Source organism: Phyllostomus hastatus, unplaced genomic scaffold (assembly GCF_019186645.2).
Source record: "Phyllostomus hastatus isolate PE091 unplaced genomic scaffold, TTU_PhHast_1.1 phas_contig_1, whole genome shotgun sequence".
In the NCBI taxonomy this organism is placed as follows: Eukaryota; Metazoa; Chordata; class Mammalia; order Chiroptera; family Phyllostomidae; genus Phyllostomus; species Phyllostomus hastatus.
In genome coordinates this window covers 1,420,527-1,434,954 of record NW_025333498.1, presented here as the reverse complement: position 1 = coordinate 1,434,954, position 14,428 = coordinate 1,420,527, and positions in this window count along the sequence as shown.

Sequence of the window (14,428 nt, the reverse complement as noted above, 5' to 3'; positions counted from 1 at the left end):
ATTGGCCAGTTTAATAATAAACATAAGTTTTGAAATAAATGCTTTTCCTCATAGTTATTATTATTATTATAGATTTAGTTTATGCAAAAACATGGTTACCTTCTATCCTATGAGTCATCTATATCTTGATTCTTGAATTTTTGTTAGTATACTGCTAGAGGAACAGAAGTGAAGATATAAAATATTAATTCTTTTGCATATATTTATTTTTATCAAAAAAAAAGAATAAGAAGCCCTGGCTGGTGTAGCTCATTGAGTGAAGCACTGGCCTGAGGACCGAAAGGTTACCAGTTCAATTCCCAGTCATGGCACATGTCCGGCTGGGCTGCAGGCCTGGTCTTCAGTTGGGGGTGTGTGAGAGGTAACCAATCAATATTTCTTTCTTAGATCATTGTTTTTGTCTCTTTCTCCTTTTTTTTTCACCTTCCTCTAAAAAATAAATAAAATCTTTAAAAACAATGAATAGGGGGACTTGGCTTTGCTAATACCTAATATATAGATTAAATAAGTAAATATAGATTGAGTATTAAGGTAGATAATATTAATCTATATATTACTCAAAGTTGTATGTAAAATAGTCCTTACTCAAATGTATGTAAAAAGTAAGACAAAGTATTTGAAAAAAGCCCTAATTGCTAAAGGACTCAAGTGGTCAAAGTAATTATTTTGGAGTTAATTAAAATTTGAAGGTGACCAAGCATTTAAAATAAACCTAGTTGTAATTTTCAAAAATTTGAGCTCTTTTTTTCTTACTCGATCAGCCTTTGCAGAATTAGTCTCCTAGTTTCTATGTACATACATAAAAATCTGTATTACAATTTCTGTTTCAGAAAATGGGATGAAAACCAGCAAAATCTGTAGAGCATCTGATTAGTATGGAAACACAATTAATTGGATGGCTAGTATAATGGAATTTAGTCATTTTGGGAATTTAATCCTATGAGGCACAGCTGCCAAAAGCATCCTATGCCATATTAGAGAATGTTTAATTTATTGATTAAAGATAACCCAAGCAAATCATAAGCATACCCAGATTTATCATTTGACTAGTCAAACATAATGTATGGCAAGACACTTACACTTATTTAACAGAGAGTTACTCAATTTCAAGCTAAAAAGCATTTGCTAGTTTTGGTCATAAATCATTCCATTTGAGTCACCATCATTTTGGGTTTATATTCACTATTTATTTAGATCATCATATAATATCATTTATGATACACTATAGAGGCCATTTTTTGTGCAAAAGTATTCTGGCATGATATTTTTGGAATATATATTCAAAAATATTTTCTAAATGAAAATTACAGCATGTATATATATGGATATTTGAGAAAAGGCATGTGCAATATTATGCCCCATTTTTTGTCTTAGTTGGTAAATGATTCATTTTTAACCAGTGTATTCTATAGTTCCTTAGGCTTGCATCCTATTTATTGCAGAGTATTGAGAAAGTCCTAAAGATGAAAAATTTTGCTGTGGAAGGAAACATGTATATACATCCCCAGTCTAATGACTGGTAAATGTGTTATTGTCAACTCTTTATACTAGTCAGATCTTGGTGTGCTTTGCAATGAGCCATTTCTTTTCCTGACATAAGGATGCTTACCAAGCACAATTCTAAAAATCCTTGAAATGGGAGGGTTAGTGTTAAAAGCCAATCATGATTAATACTCATCATTTTTCTTCACTGCCCTTTCTAAAACTTTCCCACTTTTAGACAACATGTCCACGGGCATATATTTCTCTCTGGCAGGTGTTATCAAACCTCCATCAGTTAGATGTAAGTCCCTAGTTACCCTCTCCATACTAGGGCATGGTTGCTGTAACAGCCTACATATCTTTATTATCACACATGGAAGCATTGAGAGGTCTTTCCGTGAATCTCCTGAGTTTCAGATGTGTCCTTCTCAGATCCCGTTATGTCCTGAGAACCCAGCTTTTTCTGGTGAGCATGGTCAACTTTCCGCACCCACTACAGTAACCTTTTTTGCCTGCTTTTTCTCTCAGTATGAAGAACCCCAAATTATAGGTTAAAAATGTAGCTCTAAGTTCTTCAGAATTTTACTGAATCCCTGATTGAAATATACCCTTCTGAAGAACAGAAGTTTAATTCTATAAAGCCCCAAAATCTGGGGACAAGAACTGCATAGCCTCCAGCTACAATGTTGGCTGGACAAGGAGAGGTTCATTCCACTTTTCCTTCCACCCTTGCTTCCTGGACTCAACTAATCTACCTTTTGGGAACATAGCAAGTGTAAGTCATTGTTTCAGAGTATACGAAATGTGTTGAGTAATAGTACCCCAAACTTGCAATGTCATTTTCAAGATAGTGCCTTAGCTGTGCCTTTTTAAGAAGACATTTCTATAGTTTAGGGGAGCAGCTACTCAGTGATGCAATATAAGATAGGACCCAAGGATCCCGTAGTCATGAGATCATTGTCAAACACTTTTTGTTGTAAATCCCTTTACATTCTTTTGTCCAATACATTTTAAAGGAAACCATGTCAGTAAATCAGTTCTAAAAGTCCTTGGGAAGAGATGCCAAAATGACACAGTTCAGAGACAACAAACCCATATTCAGAACATAATTCAAATCTCGGGGTGATAAATCACTGTCTCCTCCATGTAAGAGAAACTTGGGCAATCAATTTTTCACTGAGTGCTACCATATCAAGGACTCAGCATGAGTCAAGCATTCAGTAAATAAGCCAGTATTAATGAGAAGAACCCAATGTTACCAAGTTCATGTATAGGTTCTATTTATCTCTGTTATGATGCTTACTCCATTCATGGGTTCACAGGCTCATTGAACAAACACTGGGATGGTCAAGGGCAGAGACTGTCCAACTCAAATTAATAACCTTGTCCATCAATTAAGTAATGCCTCTTTAAAATGAGACCAAAAATCTACATGTGTGTCTACATCTATCTGTCCATTGCAATGGAAAGCTACAAGATTAAAATTATAACATAATAACAACTCTAGAGGGATGGGGTAGCTGTGAGAAGCTGAGAAGTGGGAAGCTAGAGGCTTAATGAGGTAAAGGATATGCTTAAATAGAAAAAGAAACATGGATCAATCAATAGATAGGGGGGAAATCCCTGTAAAAACAAACCCCATTTTCCCAGTGATATCCATTGTATGTGATAGATTGCTATGGATTGTGGTCTTGGGTATGAAATTCATTATGGCTGAGAACCTCGGAAGAGAGTACTTTTTTTTTTTTTGTATTTACCTCTGTGCCTTTACTTTATGCCTATTCCTCAAATCCCTAGAGATGAGCTAAGTTTTTCAAAGTCCTTTGCTTCTATACTTGAGCTAAAGTTGAATGACGGCAAGGAGGTTGTGAGTGGTAGTGTTCAAAGAAGTTATGCGTTTTCCAGTGCTGGTAAAATAAAAAGGAAAAGATTAAAGAAAGTAAAATAAAATTTTGATGTGGGATGCATACTTTAAGTTTTAGATGTGGCATTTCTTGAAAATAAGATTAAATAAAAAATTATGTGACTATGTTTTTATATCATAGATACCATATACCATCTTAAAGATAAGATTTAATTAAAAAGTTGAACAATATAATTATTCCAAATGAATATATATCATGTCATATACATTTATTTATGGTCTTCTAATAACTAAAAATATTCAATGACATGTTTACCATTTAAATAAACTCACTTCTCAGAAATCATTTTTCTCTTTACATTTATTTATCTTACACTGTCTAAAACATGTCTTCAACATGTTTTAATAAACTTGTAGAAAAACAAAAAGTTTTTGTTAAACAAGTGCATCTTGTTCTGAGCTTCAGCATCAATGCAACTCCTGTCCTCAGCAAATGCTTTCAAGTCAAAGTAGCCCCAGAGGCAAAGCTCTAAAAAGGCAAATGGGAACCAGAGTGTCTGTTTTGTATCTAAATACTTTAATAATTCATTAACTTAGAATTCTTTTATCATTTCTTTCATCATATAGTGCAGCATTTATTGGGAGAAAGTGAGAACTAAATATCTTACATAAATATAAAACCAATATTTTAAAATAAATCTTTAAAATATCTGTTACATAGGAATCACTTGTATAGTGAATATTAATATGTTTGAAATATGTTATATAAAAGAGAAAATTATTCATTTATGCATATTTCAAAAAGAATATTAATAATGCCATTTGACAAATTAATCTTACACATTCCATTTTATTAATATTCTACTTTTAATAAAATTTATTAGTAACTTGTTTGATAAAAGAAGAAAAGTAGGATTTAGAAAGAAATATGTTAACCATTTTCAAACATACAATAAATTTCTTCATCAAAGTTACATACAAATTTTAAATAATTAACTAACAGAAATAACATGTAAAAACTTGTTTTGGAAGTAAAAATCCTTTGATATTGAACATGTTTAAAATAACATCATTTATCAAATCCTCAGAATATCAAAACAAAGTCCAATCTAAAATGCTTTGTTTTAAAGTCTTTTTTATAATTCTGCACTAGCAGTTGGATGCTTGACAATTGGAGTTGGTCAACAACAACAATAACAAAATCTCCTTCCTAAATGAAAACAGCTCATCAAATGATTATAATTTCTGTTAATTTATGGCCTTTTTTATCCCAGCTGCTTTTAAAACCAATTTATAAAATTCCTTAAACAAGAACATAATTAGCCATGTGAAAATAAATGGTAAGTTACATTTTTCTATCTCAGAGTCTGTACTTCTTTTAATTTTATTCCAAAAGAATCATTATCTATTAATGTGGTGACCTAAATTGGGAATTAGGAGAAAAACAAAATTTAAAGAAAATAACAAACATCAAGTGAAGAAATGAAAGAAAGAAAAATAAATAAATGAGAGGACGTTATAAACAAGTTAAAAGTTACAGCAAAATACCATCTATGCAAATGGCATGGCTACAGGGTAAACTATATTGTATCCTCCCTTACCACAGTTGACCACAGAAAGTACTTTGGTTAAAATAAGTGACTAGAGCTAATTCACAAATCACTCCTGTATTCTCTCTTGGTTTGTGAAACAGGATGCAGATTCAAAGTGAGGAAAAGCAAAACCTGCTGTTTACAAAAGTAAAATAAAACAACACAAAATCGTGTGTTTCCTCTACACAAGGCTGTCTGCTCTCCGTTTTGTTAATCCTATCTAAAACAAGTGCTGGTGTAACTTTTTCACCTTTAACAAAAATGGGCCTCATTGTGTGGCCTTTTCACTCCCGAAACTCTTTGATGCAGAATAGGAGTTTGTAAATTTCATTTCTTGGCTCTGGTTTCTTTATTGCTCATGAAGAATCTCCATCAGTCTTTCTGCCTTCCCAAGAACTACTGAAAAACAGGAGCTCCTTGAGAGTTACTTGACAATTATCAGTTTAACCAAATTCAAGTTTCCAAACATTTTTATTCTCATTTGAGCAAGCCTGTCCTGCTAGGACCAAGGGAACCATGTGTTTAGGCTTGTGAGGGGTACACATTCGACAACCTTGCAACGGGTGGCTAAAGATTTGTATGACACATTTACAAGTGGGATTTTCTTTTCCTTTTAATTTATACGTTTTCTGCTTTTGCATATGTGAGCCAAAGGGAGAGATACGCAAACCCTCCCCATGTCCCTGCCTTGGGAACAGAGAAGAGTGGGAAGGAAGGATGCTGAGCTGCTCTGCAATCTGGTGTATTGTAGGAAAAAAAAGGAACAATGTGGCAAAGAAAAGAGGCCATGTACTGACTGTCCTAATTCAAGCTCTTCATAATCACTTTATCTATTACCTGCATGGGAGAAATCTCACAGGACATTTAGAAATGCTTTTTAATGAAATGGGAAAATAAAGCTGTAAAACAAAGTGAATTAATATGTGAAAAATATTATGCTAAATGCATTCTCAGAGTAAAAAACATTAAAATAAATAAGCTAAATAAAAATATATATAAAATGTGATTTTATAACATTTCTAACTAAGCATATTAGCAGAAGCACATTAGCAGCCATGATGTCCCTTATTATCATGACCACATTGTGACCATGAAGTGAAACATAATGGCACTTATCATTACTATGTCCTTCCAGCAGTGAATTGTAAAGTATTACCTTTTTTAGTGGCAATCTTTATAATTACCTGGATGGGATGAATATTTATGCTTTTCTGCTGTGGCCCAGCTAGAAGGAAGTGATCGCATATTCTCTACTAATTGTCAAAGTTAGCTATGAGTTTACTGTTTTTTGACCTCAAACTAAACAGAACACATCGATGCAGAAAACAGAGCAGTCTTTCATAAGGGACACAGAGATTTCCTAGGTAGGAAAGAAATTAAGATTAATGAGGCAATAAATGGCTGGTTTAGTGTGCAGAAAACAGTTCCTTGTGGGCATTTTATGTCTCATTTTGTAGTTAATATATAGCTTTATATTTTAAAAAAGTATTATTTACCACACCATCATTTTTCCACAACCTGTAATTGTCACCTATGGATCACTGGTAGCCTGTGACCATGTGTTTCATTATCATTCAAATAAATGAACCTAATATGTATATGATTCTGCAGTTTTTCTCTGGTTTAGTCTTGAATCAAGAAGAGTAAATATACATGGGATCGGAGAAAGAAACACACACTCAGGAATGGGAAAAAGTAGGTTTATAGTTGTGAGTATGTGAAACATGGAGTTTATTCTTGCATTATTATTTATGTATTAATTATTGTAGTATTTATTATTATTAACCTACTTTTGCCCACCCCTGCATATGGGCTTTTTAATTCCACCCATCCATTTTTAAAATGTTACTTGAAGAAACAGGATTCTAGTTAACATCAGAGAAAAAAATTACATTTAAGAAACAGTGATTTCCCTAGAATATAGCTATATAATCATGGCTTGGTCATTCTAAGAACACTTGTTGAAATTTTTTTTAACAAGTGTAAGTTGAGTAAAAGGGTATTAAATGTCATTTGGTGGAGATAGAAAAGAGAGTGGTTCTCAATAAAAATGTCAGAACTGAGAATATTTACAAGTTGCTAATTTTACACAAAAATAAACTAACAAAATAGAAGCAGACTCATAGATACAAAGAATAGACTGACAGCTGTAAGAGGGGACGGGGGGTGGGGGACAAAGTAATAGGGGTAAGGGGTTAAGCAAAAAATAAAACAAAACTCATAGACAACAGTGTGGTGATTAACAGAGGGAAAGGGGGTAGATGGAAGTAAAAGAGGGTAAAGGGGGAATAAATGGTGATGGAAGAATATTTGACTTAGGATGGTAAACACACAATACAATACACAGATGATGTATTATAGCATTATATACCTGAAGCCTATATAATTTTATTAACCAATGTTGCTCCAATAAACTCAATAAAAATAATAATTAAAAATGAATCAGTTTGACTTCTATAAGTCACTTGTGTGTACTAAATGAATTCTCAAAATTTCAGAGTAGTTATAATCATGTTTTTATTAATTGGCTAAAATTAAAAATTTGTATATAGACCAAATATTAGTTTGGGGCTTTTTTAAAACTGTAGATTCTTGCTGTAGATTTAAATGAATTATTTCAAAAATAATAATCATATTTCAAAAATAATCATCATCATATTTAAAAAGTGACATGAGTATAGGATTCAGTGTGGTGATCCTTTTTACACAAAAAAAAATAAAGAAGAGAGTCCTTGAGTTTACAGTGATATGATAAGATTGACCCGGGAGGAGGGCAAGGAGGATAATGGGGGAAAGAAGGGAAAGGGTCAAGTCAAGGAACGTGTATAAATGACATGTGGATGAAGAGAACGGGAGGGAGGATTGAAAGGTGATGGGTAAGACAGGGGAGAGTAATGAGGGAAAAATGGGGACACCTGTAATTGAACAAAAATTAAAAAAATAAAATTTTAAATCAAGTAAGTACTTTGTCATTTTATCATAAGTGTAGATACTTTTGAAAAGAAGATAATATTACAGTAGAATATAATCCAGTCATGAAAATTGGGGAACTCTTGCTTCTTTAAAAATAATACCCGTTGTTTAAGAAGAGAAGAATGATATAGAAAATACATTATTCTGCATAAAAGCCCAGTGAAATACTCATTTCTCATTTACTACCTGAACCTGTAACTCTTTTACTAGCCAAACATTTTTTTTTCACTTCTGAACAAGTAGGATCTCAAGTAAAAGAGTTCTTTTCATTTTTAAAAAAGATTGTTTTCCTCTGGGTATTGCCCAATAAATAACAAAAATACAATTTTATTGTTTTTCTTCTATTATTGTGCAGTGGTAAGTAGTATATTTGGAAAATGAGAACAGATCAAAAATGCCACTGTTGTTTCCTCAGCTCCTCAAATTTCTCTTTTATAACTTTCTTGTTGGTTTGCATCATACCGTCCCTTCCACTCTTTATAGGTATAAAGGTTAATGAATAATATGCATGTGTAAGCAAATAGTCTACCTTTCTTTTCACTTGGGGAAAATCATCTAGCAAGCACCTGTGTGTGTGTGTGTGTGTGTGTGTGTGTGTGTGTGTGTGTGTTGTTAGCTTATCTTTAGAAATTAGAGAAATTATTAGGCATGTCATTGACAGAGATATTTTTATTTCACTTATGTCTCTTTCTTTCAGCTCAAAATTTAAATTAATTACTGAAGTTCAAAGGCAACCTAACCACTATTGTGTATTTAAACTACAGCCTGTGTTATCTCACTGGTTTTTTTCTTCTTTACTCCCTGAAGAACTTCTTCCCTTTCGTGGCTGATATCCTCTTCAAAATTTCACGAAACCCCATGTGCGCTTCTTTTGTACATTTTCACATGCCTATTTACTGAAAGCTCAGCCACTCTCATCTTGCTCTGATCATTGTTTAACTCACACTTTATTTTTCTTTCTATAAGATCTCAGAAATCTAACTTTCTTAATATTCTATTGACATGTCCAGACATAATTGAATTCCTAGAAGTCATTTTTTAACATGTGACTAATATTATTGTGCATTTTTCTTTGTGGTATGTGCACGTCTTATTTTCTTCAAATTCATTTGAATGTACTTTAGGAGTGGAGACCACTTGAGTCAGAAAATGGTTGCATTCATTCAAATCTGTTTGGTGCTTATTAGTTGAGATACAAGGCTAATTAATCTCTCTTAGCTTCAGTTTTCCCATAGGTAAAATGAAAACAATAAAACCCACCTCTAGGCATTATGGTGAGAATAACTCATGTAAATAGCTTAACCAGTTTGTAGCTTGTAGAAAGATATCAATACATGTAGGTTTCCTTTGCCCTTTTATGTACCTGAGATATGCTTAGCATAGTGACCTCTACATAACCAAGTCTTGGTAATGATGGAAATACTGTTGTCCTTATATTAGATGGTTATTTTATGTTTACTGTTTTGCATGTCTATCTTAAGAAACAAAAGAATTGATTCTAGAGATTTCAGTTCTTTGCTAGTAGCACTATCACAAAACACTCAAAATCAAAGCTAGCTTTTGTTTGTTTTGTTTTTCCCTTTGTTTTTGTTAAGGATTAGATGTGTGTGTTTTTGTATTTCTATGTTTTTCCACTTACTAATGGTAACCTGGAACTACTTTTTGATAATTTATAATCCTTTATACAAAACAGTGAAACCATATGCAAGTCAAATAGCATTAAAAAGGTAACAATCCTATAAACCTCAGTCTGTATCTTAGTTCTTTTCTAAACCCATTTTCCACAAAGGAATAAATCATATTGCCTCTCATTCTGGCATCTTTTTGTTTCTCTTGCTAAGTCTGTTGTATAGCTGATAGGAGTCTTTGAAATGAAATTTCTATCTTCTTCTCCTAGAATACAAAGATACTGAATACACTAACAAATTACTTAAACAAAGACAAGTAAAAATAAAAATAACAGAAAAACATAAATGTTTATGCTTGAAATTCACATGGATTTGTTATTAAGAGATGACTTAATATAGTGATTTAGTTTGTAATGATTTCCATGTATGGCTCCAACACAAGTATATTCATGCTATCAACTTATCAATTTATGTAATCCTTTCTATGAACCATTTTTTAATCCCTTCTGAATGCCTACCTCATGAGTACTAGTAAGTACTAATTTTTCAGGAACAAAGTAATATTCTTCAATCAAAACAACTGAGGGCTTCAAGGAGCAGGATTTGGTGTAGGATGAGGTACAGATAATGTAGGATTGTTTAACTTCATCATGCTCAGAGAAGGTGGGAAAGTGTTTCAAGGGGCCTGGGACTAGCTAACATGAAAAGAAGGATATTGGACCCAGAGTCCTAGATTATGCATGTATCTCATCAGGACAAGCAAGACAAGAATAATAACTCAAGCCATTCCATTTGAAAGAACTGGCTGGTTGAGACCCTGTGCTAGTTTATGGATTTTTTAAAAATTTTAAATAGATTTTAGAGAGAGAGGAAGGAGGGGAGAGAGAGAGATCAATTTGTTATTCCACTTATTTATGCATTCATTGGTTGCTTCTTGCATGTGCCCTGACCAGGAATGGAACCCACACCTCAGCATATGGAGACTATAACCCACTGAGTACTTGGTCAGGGCCCAGCTTATGGACTTTCAAAAACCAGTTGTAAGACTCTCAGAGAAACATACTTTACTTCCTCAACAATAATCAGGTATAATTCATTAAGTCTTGAATTAAAATGCTTATCTTAACTGATAGAATTTTCATTTTAATTAATAGAGATTATAAGCAACCAAATGAGAGAATGTGAACCATAACTACAACAGTGATATTATGAACTAATGAATGTTTTTATCTCTATTGCCCATTCAGAAAACTCTTATTCATCCTTTAAAATCCTATTTAAACAGCATAATTGCATTATTGCTTCTGCAAGACTTAATCACTTTTCCAGAACAAAGATCACTGTGTTATTTCAAACACTTCTATGCTTTGCACATCACACTAATACCACAACTTCCTATGGGATATACATTTTTAAAATTACTATTTCCTTATGTTTCCTACTCTACAATTAGATCCAGTGCTTTTATCTTTATGATTTCAGTATCAAGTAAAGAGTTTGCTAAATGATATGTGTTAAATTACTGTTATTATCACTGTATTGAAAATGACGATGAATCCAGTTGTTAATTATAAAGTAATAAGGCTTACTTTAATTTATGATTAGCAAACTTTCCCTAAATAATTGGAAAAATATACAGTAAAAGATTTTAAGAAATAAATATAAGTATTCTCAAAAATAAACTAGTAATTAAAAGAACTCCTTTGAAATAAAATGCTCATTTGGAGGTAAGCTCTCATTTTCTTTAAGCTTTTAATATATTGCCCTTCCCTTGCTCAAAATCTTGATAATTCCTTGATGTAAACTTTATATCTAATAGTGGCTCGGCCTTATGAGTCCTCACCTTCCTCCTCCAATGTGTCAGACTGAATCACTAAATAAAGCAAAGGCTATATTCATGGGGCTGGGGCTGGTCAGCAGACATATTTTGATTGGTTCACTTTTGAACTTGGAAACATCTTTTCATACAAATCTCTATGCTGTGCCTCCCTTGAACTGTGAGAAGATTTGGCCACAGTGAATCCACTTTCATCCAGGTCAACAATTAACTGGAGCTACCATATTTAAATGGGTACCTTTGGTTTGCTACAGTCTCTACCTGGTTTCTTTCCATTCATTTCTGCTTCTGCCTGGTTCCTATAGATATCTGAATTTAAAATTCTTGGACCACACCCTCCATTCTTTCATTCTGTACCTACCCAAATATTACCCTCTCCCAAACACATCACACACACTCTAGTATAGTTCTGCTCCTGATTGTCTCATCCATCTTCAGATAAATCCAAGGAAAATCAATGTTTTGTTTTATTTTTGTTTTTATATTAAATGAATTTTAAGCTGGACATTTCATGTATTGAATTGCAACAACTTAAACATAGCTTCAAAGTCTTTTAATAACATGAAATATAAATATATGCATAAAGAATAAATAAGTACATAGGAGAGTTCAATTTTATAACTTAAAGTCACTGTGACTTACATAACATCTGACTTTAAGTCAAACTTGTTAGTTCTGAGGAGGTGACAGTTGACAAAAGTAAAAAGGTCAACTTTTTCAGATATGGTAAAATGACCATCACCTTGAACTTTAAAATATATAAATGGTTGTGGAGAAAATTTCACAGCAGTAAACCGGAAAGCATTGGAATAGTATTTTGGGATAAATTTTCAGAGTCTAAAAAAAGAAAAATAGGCAATGACTAAATCTTCAAAAATGACTATTTGAAAATGTCAGTAATAGTTGCCCCTGAAAAGTCCTTCCAGTTTTATGGCTCTGAAGTTATCTTCTTGCCTTCTGACTTGTTATAATGAAGACACAAACCACCAAACTGAGAACTTTGTGGTAAATGTCATGATTCTGTAGCATATTAAACATGACTCTGTGAGGCAGATTATCTAGATGAACTATTAATATGAATCACTTTAGACAATTAAGACTATCAAAATTTCTCACACTTAAATTGGTCAAAAAGCAATTAAAAACTACCACTGCTTGGGAATTGAAATTTCAGATGGGTAACTTGCCCAGGTGAAACAAAAGTCTACATAATTTATTCTGGAAGTTTACTTTAACACAGTAAATATGGTTTTCTTATATTAAAATATTACATATTAGAAGTACAACTATGATCCTATTCTTACAAAGAAGTTATATTTACTTATTTGATTTTGATTTTTAGCCCATTAAAAAAAAACGAAGCACTAAATACTAACCCTAAAGTTATTTCAGGGCATCTAAAGTTCTGTAGAGGTGAAAATGATTTGTCTTTTAATATTTATGTATGTATGTATGCATGTATGTATGTATGAAAGAAGCAGAATAGTGTGGTGGTTAAAGCTGTTGAGACAAACTTCCTGGGCTCAAAATCTGGACCCTTCCCTTACAGTGGAGCCTGGGGATGGTGTTTAGCCTGTCTGTACTTTAGGCTTTCATCTGTAAAATTAGGACAAAAATAGTGCCAAACTCCTAAGACATAAGATTAGATGAGTACTGTATGCAAAATAATGAGATTACTGCAAGCACAAGTACCAAATAGTTGTTGGCTGGTATTATTTTTGACAAAAGAATGTAACAAATTTAACTGAGACTAAATTGTGCAGCAGTTATAGATGATGTCCATAAATCTCTACACAGTTCAAATTTCTAATAAACTTTCTTCTGTGCAATATATAATAATCTGCATAATGTGACAGTAGAGAAATCAACTTAAATGCAAACAAAATTATTAATAATTTATTTCTTCTGATTATATTTATTTCTCCAGACAATACATTCACTTCATAGTAAATGGGTGCCTTAAAATATATCCAAAATCATAATAAATATTTTAAATTTTTATTGATTGATTTTTAGAAAGAGAGGAAGAAAGAAAAAGACCAATTCGCTATTCCATTTATTTATGCATTTGTTGGTTGGTTCTTGTATGTGCTCTGACTGCCAATCAACCCAAACGTTGGCATATCAGGAGGATGTTCTAACCAGCTGAGGTACCTGGTCAGGACCTTTATAATAAATATTTTAATGTCTAAATTTCTGCAATTGAATATTAAGTAAATTCTACTGATCTTGTCCAGACATGGAAGGCTTTCAGTGGCTTCAATGCAGGGAGTAGAGATGGGGAGGAGAAGGTGGATAAAATTTGCATTTTGTAGGTTATCTCCTCCTGATACAAAAATGAATAAAATGAGGATACTGTGAGCACACTATGTAACAAAAAAAAACTGTAATGCAATTAACATCAATTGTGTTAGCAATAAGAGAATTTCTTATTAGAACTGGAATAAAGACATTTGATAAACTTTATATTTGATCTACCATCTCTTGCAGTTACATTATCACTCATGTATGTTAGTATGATGCCAAAACCCTGCGTATCTGATCATTTATTTTGTTGATGTAATTACCTCTTTTAATTTTAAAATTGCATCTTTATACTATATGAATATTTAAATTGCATGATAGCAACTATACTAACAGGTAATTGAAGACTTTCTTTAATAAAATAAATATATTTGTGTGGGCCCCTTTTAGCAAACAAAATGATTTCCCATTGGTTATTTTTTTAATGATGATTATCACAAATAAATTCTAAATAGCCATTACTGATTCAGCAGGATAGAACAGACCAAAGAGCTGTATTAATTATAGTTTGCAGGAAAATTATTCATGATCAAGTAGAATTTTTTAAGAGAATGAGCTCATCTCAGTGACACATAAAAGCAACCCTTGAACTATATATGGAATAAATAGGCTGAACCCTATCAAAATCTTGGAGCCTATTATCCTCTCCAGCAAATATAACAGACGTAGTTTAGAGAAAATTGGACACTAAAAATAAGTAATCAGAGATTTTTCCTAAAATTTAGCTAAATTAATGCATTCATTCACA